The sequence below is a fragment of the Triticum urartu genome, chromosome 6, assembly GCF_003073215.2.
Source record: "Triticum urartu cultivar G1812 chromosome 6, Tu2.1, whole genome shotgun sequence".
NCBI lineage: Eukaryota > Viridiplantae > Streptophyta > Magnoliopsida > Poales > Poaceae > Triticum > Triticum urartu.
The window spans coordinates 210,590,800-210,601,390 of record NC_053027.1 but is presented as its reverse complement, the minus strand read 5'-3'; positions in this window follow the sequence as shown (position 1 = coordinate 210,601,390).

Sequence of the window (10,591 nt, the reverse complement as noted above, 5' to 3'; positions counted from 1 at the left end):
TGAGGCTGCCGTCACTACAGAACAACAGGGGGTGTGGGTGAGTGGAGGGATGGCCTGGCCAGCGGTGGGAGTAGTAGGGGGCAGTGAGGCCTCCACGGCAGCACAACCAGCCACTGGAGGCAGGAGCAGGCGGCACGACCGGTGCTGCTTTGGGCGGCTGGAGCAAGAATACCAGAGGTTGAAGAAGCACGACGGACGTTGGATGGACATCGTACGGTCACTGCAGCTAGAATCGTTTATATTGACTAAGTTGACAAAGCCCTTGGTATGCACCAACTTAGTAAGCCCACAGTCAGCTTCCGAAACTATGCGCCCCAGATGTCAGGGGGAGGAATCATTTTTTGGTTGGGTGAAGCTAGAATATCCGAGACTGAAGAAGAAGCACGGCATTCGTTGGATGGACATCCAACGGCCACTGCTGCTAGAACCGTGTGTTGACTATAAGTTGACAAAGCCTTGCATACGCATCAACTATCTTTTTTTGAGGGGACACGTCAACTTAGTAAGGCCACAAGTGTGTGGCAGAGAACTTATATCCCATGAGATTTGTAAGAATGTGCAGCAAATTTTTGAATTCTAATGGAATTTACTATAGCCCATTTACAGTGTGTTAAAAGTACATCCCATTTCAACCAACCGTTCAAAACAGAATTCAATAATATTTCCCACATTTTGATGGGATCCAAAATATTTTTATCCTGAAATTTCTAGTCAGATTAAATACAATTTCAATATAAATTTATATTACGTAAAAATCCAAAGAAACATTGCACTCGCAACAATTAATGAAATTAAAATTTTCAATATCCAAAAATAATATTTTATAAAGTAATTACGTGTTTGGTGCATTTTCTATAGTTACTGCCCAGTTTTTATAATTACATAGCATTTATTATTTCTTAAAGCCTATTTTATTGTTAAGCCTAATGCATCCCTCCTAGGAAAGATTTGCAGCCCAGCGGGGCGGAGAATAACAACTTGACCTTGCCTTGGTATTCCTAAAAAAAGTATAGTCGGGCTAGCCATTTTTAGCTTGAAAAAAAATTAATATCTGGGTTGGATATCTGGCCTGGCCTACACGGGCCACAGCCCGCCCAGTTAATGCCTACAGCGATGTTTTCATTGTGGTTCAGAGGAGAAAAATTAATATCTGGGCTAAACATCACTGAAGAAAAACACTCCAGTGCCCACATCTCAAAAACACAAATACTGCTCTAGCTGCTTGGTCCCAGCGGTCGGCCGCTTCTTATGCAATTCTCTCATTTATTGACTACATAGGTTGACAATGGTGTGGGACCGGGATGTCACGAAACCAGGAGGAAGCAAAAAAATTATACTTTTATATACTAATAAGGAGGTACTTGCGTATGTGCGGCTATGGCCCTGGTGGGTCCCCACTGTCATCCTCTCCAAGTAAAGTCATCTCCTCATCCTCATGTCCGTTGACCATGTTGACAACGCGAGACGGTGGTGCCAAAGCAAGAGCAACAACTCGAAGGACGACGGAGAGGGCCTCGCGGGCCCTACAGATGGTTTGATATAGCGCCCACTTCTCATTTGGGAAGCCAGGATCATAGGGCCACATGTCCGCGATGGCATTGTCGTTCGCTTGTTCACCGGTGCTCGTTGAGGAGACGGAGGTTGCAGCACTGGTCCTCCTACGCTGGTAGCTCTTCCGCCATTAGGGCGTGGAAGTGCGGTCGCACCTGCTCTATGGTGAGCACGGCATGAACCGGCTTGGACAGTGGCGCCGGCTCCTGGTCGGAAGCTATGTCCATCGTCCGATTGTCGTCGCTCAGCTCGGCGAGCTAGCTGGCGAGCCAGCATGTCCGGCTGCTAGACCGACCCGCTGCCAAGCACGAGTCTGACTGCCCTGGCCCACCTAGACCGCCTCCCTCGCCCGCGCGCGCTTTCCGCCCAAAACGGTCAGTGCCGCCCGCCCCGCTTCCCGGTGCAGGCGATTGCTCCGCCTTCAAACGTAACAAGTGTCGTCCGTCCGTCCCTCTGCCACCCACATTAATGATACATGGTTGCCGATGCGGCTACTCTAGCACAACACGTTCGTCCCTCCTCCGCCCACCATTGCTATATAAACTGTTGCGCCGGCCATAGCCGCAGTCATCCGCACCCATTCCCTTTCTCCTGTCCACACCAGTACTGTCCACCATGGCTTCCTCGCGCTCTAGCGCACTTCGGGACGGGCGGACGACGGACCACAAGGAGATGGCAGCCATTGCTGCTGACTGGCTGGCCGGCAGGCAGCCGGAGGACGACGACGTCCCAGTGGAGAACATGGTAGTCGACGATCCGGTGCCAAACCCCTCCTCCGCGCCATCCTTGCTGGTGCATTGCACCATGACCATCGACGAGGCCCGTGCCCAATATATGGACACGGTGAGGCAGAAGCGTGAGGAGCAGTTCCGGGAGGCACAGGCCGACGCCGCCTACAACCACCATCTCCTCCAAGAGCGCCTGCAGGCGGAGGAGAAGATTGCCGCGGAGCGGGCGGAGCAGGAGGCGCTGCTCGACTCGTACCGCTCCACCCGCGAGGGCCGCCTCGAGCGCTGGCAGTACCGCATGCGGGTGGCAGAGGCTGCGGCAGCGTACAAAGAGGGCGATGAAGCGGGCGAGGCACTGGTTGGCGAGACCGAGGACGAGGCAGAGGATAATGCCGGCTCCGACAAGTCCTCGCTCCACTGGCGTCGACGAGGCCCTGCTCTGACGAGGCCCCGCGGCGCCAACAACGAGGCAGGAGGACACCGCCGGCTCCGCCGAGGCCCCGCGACGCCAACAACAAGGCAGAGGACACTGCCGGCTCTTCCGAGGCCCGGCAACAAGGGGGAGGATTTCCCCCGCTCCGCCGAGGCGCCTCCCGCCGACAACGAGATAGAGCACATCGCCGGCTCCGCTGAGGCCCCGCCCCGCTGCCAATAAGGCCGCGCCACACAGAAAACGAGTACGAGAAGAACACGGTAGGTCGCCGCCGCTCGGGTCCAAGTAAGGCCACCGCTGCTCCCCTCTGGTTGCTGGCACTGAGCTGTACATCATGGAGCAATTCTATGATTACAGGATGATCGAAGACCGCTCCGTGGTTGAGCAAGCTCATGAGATAGAGTCATTTGCTAGAGAATTTGAGAACTTCAGTTGTATGCTACCGGATGATACGTCTCCAACGTATCTATAATTTTTGATTGCTCCATGCTATTATATTATCTATTTTGGATGTTAATGGGCTTTATTTTACACTTTTATATCATTTTTGGGACTAACCTACTAACCGGAGGCCCAGCCCAAATTGCTATTTTTTTGCCTATTTTAGGGTTTCGTAGAAAAGGAATATCAAACGGAGTCCAAACGGAATGAAACCTTCGGGAACGTGATTTTCTCAACAAACATGATCCAGGAGACTTGGAGTGACCGTCAAGAAACAAGGGAGGAAGGCACGAGGCAGGGGCGCGCCTACCCCCCTAGGTGTGCCTCCACCCTCGTGGGCCCTCCGTTGCTTCACCGACGTACTTCTTCCTCCTATATATATCCACGTAACCCCCCAAACATCCAGGAGCACCACGAAAACCTAATTCCACTGCTGCAACCTTCTGTACTCGAGAGATCCCATCTCGGGGCCTTTTTCGGAGCTCCACCGGAGGGGGCATTGATCACGGAGGGCCTCTACATCAACTCCATGGCCTCTCCGGTGATGTGTGAGTAGTTTACTTCAGACCTACGGGTCCATAGTTATTAGATAGATGGCTTCTTCTCTCTCTTTGGATCTATTGAGTATCTGACTTGTATAAGTTCATAGAGATCTGGTGGCAGGTCCTTGGCTATGTTCCCACGATGCTGTCTACCGCCCTTTCTTGCTGACTTCTCTGTTGCTATGAAGTTCAGACTAAATGGCTTCAGAACTTGCAAAGGCTTCCATCTGCTGGTTAGACAGGAACTGGCTTCGGGAGAATTGATGTGATGCTGTAAGAACTCTGCAAATGAATGCAGACTATGAGAACTAAGGGATTCTCCCACGGACATGTACCTGTGAGAGCATTAGAGATGCGAGGGAAGGGGAAGAGGTCATATGCATTCTCAGAAGATTTTGATCATAAATCAGTTTGAAGACATTGACCTCATAGCGTGAAGACATTCACTTATATGATGAGAGTTGGTTCCAGATTTGTACGAATCCAAGAATAAGTACAAGTGATGAATCTAACTGTGTGTGAAGCATAAGTGAATATACTAGGCATGTTATGAGATACAGAACAAGATAGATCCAAATTTGTAGGGACAGAAACCACTTGTGGTTGAAAAGGATGAATATATCGGATCAAAAAGACAGTAAAAAGAAGGTTTTATTTACCACACGAAGAACTACGAGACGGAGTAGAGAGGAAGCCGAGTAGTTCGATCTTCCATGCCCTAACTTGGTGATGGAGGACACCTATGACGATGGCGGAGGAGACGAGGTCCGCGACCAGCGTGAGGACAGCATCGGTGAGGTCACGGCAGCTAAGCACTTTGTCGCCGGTGTCATCGAGAGCTAGCGGTGGCACAGCGATATTATGCAGGTGCCCCTGGCGGTTAACATCTGAGGGACACGTGGCGAACATGCAACACATTGGAAGTTGTTCCATGTTCCCACGCACGCCTGGATTGTCGGGTGGTCGTTCCCGCTTCTCCGGTTTTCAGGCAAAAGAGATATAACATTACAACAGATTCAATTTTGTCTTTGTGTCTTTTGCTGACAAGGACTCCGAGAAGACAATCGACAGATTCAATAGAATGCATATTATTTGGATAGCTAGAATCTGAGGTAGAAGCATATAGGGGGTTAGGGTCCGATCACATTCACTTAGGTCAAAAGATTCGAACATGAAGACATAGCTATAAGTGAATGCTGTAGAGGACAGAACACTAATATAAGTATATACCAATATGATACCAAATCAACATTGTGAAGATAAACACGAAGACGAATCAATGTTGAAGACAAACCAAATGTGAAGACTATGCTAATGAGACGTCAAATGAAAACACTTCAAACAGGAGTTTGGTGGTGGTGTTACCCACCTTATAGGAAGTATTAGACGCAGACACGGCGCACAATTATTGTGGTGCTCCAAAGTCAATTTCCGCATTAATGTATTCACACTTAGAGTGTATGTCTTCATTGTTTGAAGATATACGTTACTTCGTGTGTTGCACATCTAAGTCATCACATGCATAAGCGCTAGGATGTGTGTCCAATTACAGGACATTTGAGGATTCTAAGATATTTAGCTCACACCGCAACTTGCAAAACCTTTTCTCATCTAGGGCTTTGTGAAGATATCTGCCAATTGCTCTTGAGTGTTGATGTGAATGATATCAATATCTTCTTTCATGACATGATCTCTGAGAAAGTGATGACGGATCTGAATGTGCTTTGTCTTCGAATGCTGAACTGGGTTGTCGGAAATCTTGATGGCGCTTTCATTGTCGCAGTAGAGTGGCACATGCTTCAGATGGATGCCACAGTCCTTGAGAGTTTGCTTCATCCACATAAGCTGAGCGCAACAAGATCTAGTAGCAATGTATTCAGATTCAGCAGTGGAGAGAGATACACAGTTCTGCTTCTTTGATGACCAATAGACAAGAGATCGTCCAAGAGAGTGACATGTGCCTGATGTAGACTTGCGATCAACCTTGTCACCAGCATAATCAGCATCTAAGAATCCAACTAGATCAAACTCTGAGCCCTTTGGATACCATAATCCTAGTGTTGGGGTGTAAGCCAAATATTGAAGAATTTGCTTCACAGTTAAGTGATGCGACTCATTTGGTGCCACTTGGAATCAGGCACACATGCAAACGCTAAGCATGATATCTGGCCTAGATGCACATAAATAGAGTAAAGAACCAATCATGGAGCGGTATTCCTTTTGATCGAACTCTTTACCATTGTCGTCAGGGCCCAAATGACTTTTGGTTGGCATTGGCGTCGTGTATCCCTTGCAGTCTTGCATTCCAAACTTCTTCACGCAGTCTTTGAGGTATTTCTCTTGAGATATGAATATGTCGTTGCTTTGTTGACAAATTTGAAGACCAAGAAAGAACTTTAGCTCAGCCATCATGGACATCTGATATTGCTCTTGCATCATGTGTCCAAATTCATCATTGTATCTTTTGTCAGTGCAGCCAAAGATAATGTCATCCACATAGATCTGGCACACAAACAGTTCACCGTTGTATGTCTTCGTGAAGAGAGTGGGATCTAGTGAACCAGGTTTGAAGCCTTTGCTCTTCAAGAAGTCTTTGAGTGTGCCATACCAAGCGCGAGAGGCTTGTTTGAGGCCATACAGTGCCTTGTTGAGCTTGTAGACCATGTCAGGATGTTTTGGATCTTCAAAGCCAGGTGGTTGTGCAACATACACTTCTTCTTTAATCTCGCCATTGAGAAAAGCACTCTTCACATCCATTTGATACAGGAGGATGTTGTGATGGTTGGCATAGGCTACCAGAATGCGAATAGCTTCAAGCCTAGCCACCGGAGCGAATGTTTCATCGAAGTCAATTCCTTCCACTTGAGTATATCCTTGAGCAATGAGACGAGCCTTGTTTCTGACAACTTGACCATGCTCATCTTGTTTGTTGCGATAGATCCATTTTGTGCCTATGATATTGTGCTTGCGAGGATCAGGACGCTTGAGCAATTCCCACACATTGTTCAGTTCGAACTGTTGAAGCTCTTCTTGCATGTCTTGAATCCACTCAGGTTCCAGGAAGGCTTCAGCAAATTTCTTGGGTTCAGATGTAGAGAGAAATGCAAAGTGCCCACAGAAATTTGTCAGTTGTGTTCCTCTTGACCGAGTAAGGGGACCAGGTGCATTTGATGCTATCAATTATCTTCTCAATCTATACTTCATTCGCAACACGAGGATGAACTGGACAAAGACATTGCTCTTGCTGATCATTGTCTTCATCTTCAGTATTGGCTTCAGGCTAAGCAGAGTCTTCATGTTGATTTGGTGCAGAAACGATAAGTTCCTCTTCAGCCTGTGCCTCTGAAGGTATGTTTTCTCCAGTACCCATAAGCTTGATGGATTCACTAGGTGGAACTTCATCTAGCACATTTGGCAGGTGCTCTCTTTGCGAGCCGTTAGTCTCATCGAACCACACACCCACAGTTTCAACCACTTTATAGTGAAAGAGGTTGAAGACTCTGTAGGAGTGTGAATCCTTCCCGTAACCAAGCATAACACATTCATGTTCTTTCGGTGCAAATTCTGAAGTGTGATGTGGATCCTTAATGTAGCACCTTGCACCAAATACTCTGAAGTAGCTTACGTTTGGCTTCTTACCAGTCAGTAGTTCATATGATGTCTTCTTTAGAAGCTTGTGAATATAAACATGGTTGATGACATGGCATGCAGTATCAATAGCTTCAAGCTAGAACTTCCTTGGAGTCTTGTATTCATCAAGCATTGTCCGAGCCATCTCAATGAGTGTTCTGTTCTTGCGCTCCATGATGCCATTCTGCTGAGGTGTGTATGGACCTGAGAATTCATGAGTGATGCCCAATGTATCAAGATAAGTGTCGAGGCCGGTGTTCTTGAACTCTGTGCCATTGTCACTTCTTATGTGCTTGATCTTGATGCCATAATTTGTCATGGCATGATTGGCGAATCGTCTAAAGACATCCTGTACTTCAGTCTTGTAGAGAATTATATGCACCCAGGTATATCTACAGTAATCATCAACAATAACGAAGCCATAGAGACAAGCAGTAGTAGTAAGAGTGGAGTAATGAGTAGGGCTGAATAGATCCATGTGAAGCAGCTCGAAGGGACGTGATGTCGTCATCATTGTCTTCGAAGGATGCTTGGCCCTAGTCATCTTCCCGGCTTCGCAGGAACCGCATAGATGATCCTTTTTGAACATGATGCCCTCGATGCTTAAGACATGCTTCTTCTTCGCGAGAGTGTACAAGTTCCTCATGCCAGCATGCCCTAACCTCCAATGCCAGAGCCAGCACTCAGAAGCTTTTGCTAGAAGACATACTGCCAACTGTGGTCCTGCTGAGAAATCTACCATGTACAGATCACCTTTTCGGTACCCTTCAAAGACTAGAGACTTGTCAGATTCCCTTAGCACAAGGCAACGATATCTTCCAAATGTCACAATCATGTTTAAGTCACAAAGCATTGAGAAAGACATTAAGTTGAAACCAAGGGATTCAACAAGCATCACTTTATCCATGTGCTGATCCTTTGAGATTGCAACTCTACCTAGACCCAATACCGTGCTTTTACCAGTGTCAGCAAATGTGATATGACTCTTGTCAGATGGACGTAAGGTTGAGTCCATGAGAAGACTTCGATCGCCAGTCATGTGGTTAGTGCATCCACTATCAATAATCCATTCTGAAGCAGCTGGTGTCATACCCTACAGTGCAGTTAGGGGGATAGGCTTCACGAAGAGTATTGTGAAGCATAAACATTTGACGAGCAAGTGGATTATGAAAGCTCAGATTCAGGTTAGGACTGATAGGATGCATGGCAAGCGACTCAGGAACAAAATACATAATAAGACCATTTGGGCATTTTATATTGCACCCCACAAGATGTTGTAGGTCCCCAGCAATAGTATCTGACGCCTTTGATTTCTGGCTGGAGACCTTTCCTTGCAAAAGAGAGTTAAGTTTTCTTAACCACCCACATCTTCAGGGGTGGCTTCGAAGCAATGAGTCTAAGTGCACCATTTGAGAACTTTGGCTTTGGGGCCCTAGCAAATAATCTTGCAGGAGGTGAATAATACTCATAAGAATAAGCAGAGTAGTTCTTGGTCTTATGAACATGGCGGTTTGATGAAACACACTCATATTCATAGGCTTGAATAGGGTTTCCCTGCAAAACATTTGTGTTAGGGTGACTCTGGTGAGTCCTCTGTCTGTATGAAGCCTTTGGACCATGTGAAGCCTTTGGTCTGGGATTTGTCTTCTTCCCAGGTGGTGTCATGATGAAATTCACTTAAAGATTTTCAAGAAAACTCTTTGGCACCCAAATCTTCTTCAAAGGTGGTCCATTCCTGCAGTTAGTACCAATATACCTGGCAAACACTTCACCATTCTGATTCTTAGACAGTTTATAGTTTGCATCAAAGGATTCATCAATGATAATCGGGTTAGCACAAGTGAAGCCAGATAAGGTAGATGGGTCCACTGAAGGTCCCTTTGCAGCAGCCCATGTGGTTTTGGGGTACTGCTCAGGCTTCCAGTAAGAACCATCCGCATTCATTTTCCTCTCGAACCCAACACCCTCTTTCCTAGGGTTTCGGTTCAGAATCTATTTCTTGAGGACATCACATAGTGTCTGATGCCCTTTGAGACTCTTGTACATTCTTGTTTCAAGCAACATCTTCAACATGGCGTTCTCATTCAGCAGTTGAAGATATTGAAGTAGCAGTAGTGGTATCCTCAGTAGAGGGGTTAGTTACCACATCAGCAGTTGAAGATATTGCAGTAGTAGTAGCAGTAGAACATCCAGCAACAGAAGTAGAGTTATCACGCTCAAGGCATTTTAGACATGGTGGTTCAAATACTTCCTAAGTGGGACTGATCTGTTGAGCGCGAAGTGACTCATTCTCTTTTTTAAGATCTTCATGAGCCGCTCTCAAGTTCTCAAGTTTTTGCTTCCTTTGAAGATAATCGTAGGAGAGCTTTTCATGAGTAGTTGAGAGTGTTTGATGACGAATTTCAAGCTCTTCGTACTTAACATGAAGATTTTTAATGTCTTCAATTAAGGACTGAGTTCGAGTCATTTCCGCATCCAATAGGTCATCGCTTTTGTCTAACAATTTTTTAATATGTTCCATAGCAGTCTATTGCTGTGTTGCAATTTTAGCAAGTGTTTTGTAGCTAGGTTTAGATTTACATTCAGAGTCATCTTCACTGGATGTTTGATAGTGAGCATCGCATGAGTTTACCTTGGCACCACGTGCCATGAAGAAGTAGGTGGGCGCAGAGTCATCTTTGTTAGCATCAGCGTTGGTGAAGAGGCCATCATCTTCAGTGTTGAAGATGGACTTGGCGACGTACACTGAAGCTAAAGCCAGGCTTGCCACGCCTGAATCAGATTCCTCTTCAGACTCCATCTCCACCTCCTCAGATGCAGACTCCTCCTCTGAATCCATTTCCTTGCCAACAAATGCACGACCCTTTCTAGATGATCTCTTCTTGTGTGATGAAGACTTTGACAAAGACTTAGAAGAAGACTTTGAGGATTTCTTATTTTTCTTGTCATCAGAATCATATTCCTTGCTCTTCTTCTTGTTGTTGTTCTCATTGTCCCATTGAGGACATTCAGAGATGTAGTGACCAAGTTTCTTGCACTTGTGACATGTTCTCTTCTTGTAGTAACGGGAGGAAGCTTCATCATTTCTTGAGCTGGATCTTGATGACTGTCTGGAGCCTTTCTTCCTAGTGAACCTTTGGAACTTCTTCAAGAGCATGGCAAGCTCCTTTCCAATGTCTTCAAGATCCTCAGAACTATAGTCAGATTCTTCTTTAGATGAGGAAACAGCCTTTGCCTTCAAGGCGCAATCTCGGCCATAGTTGGTA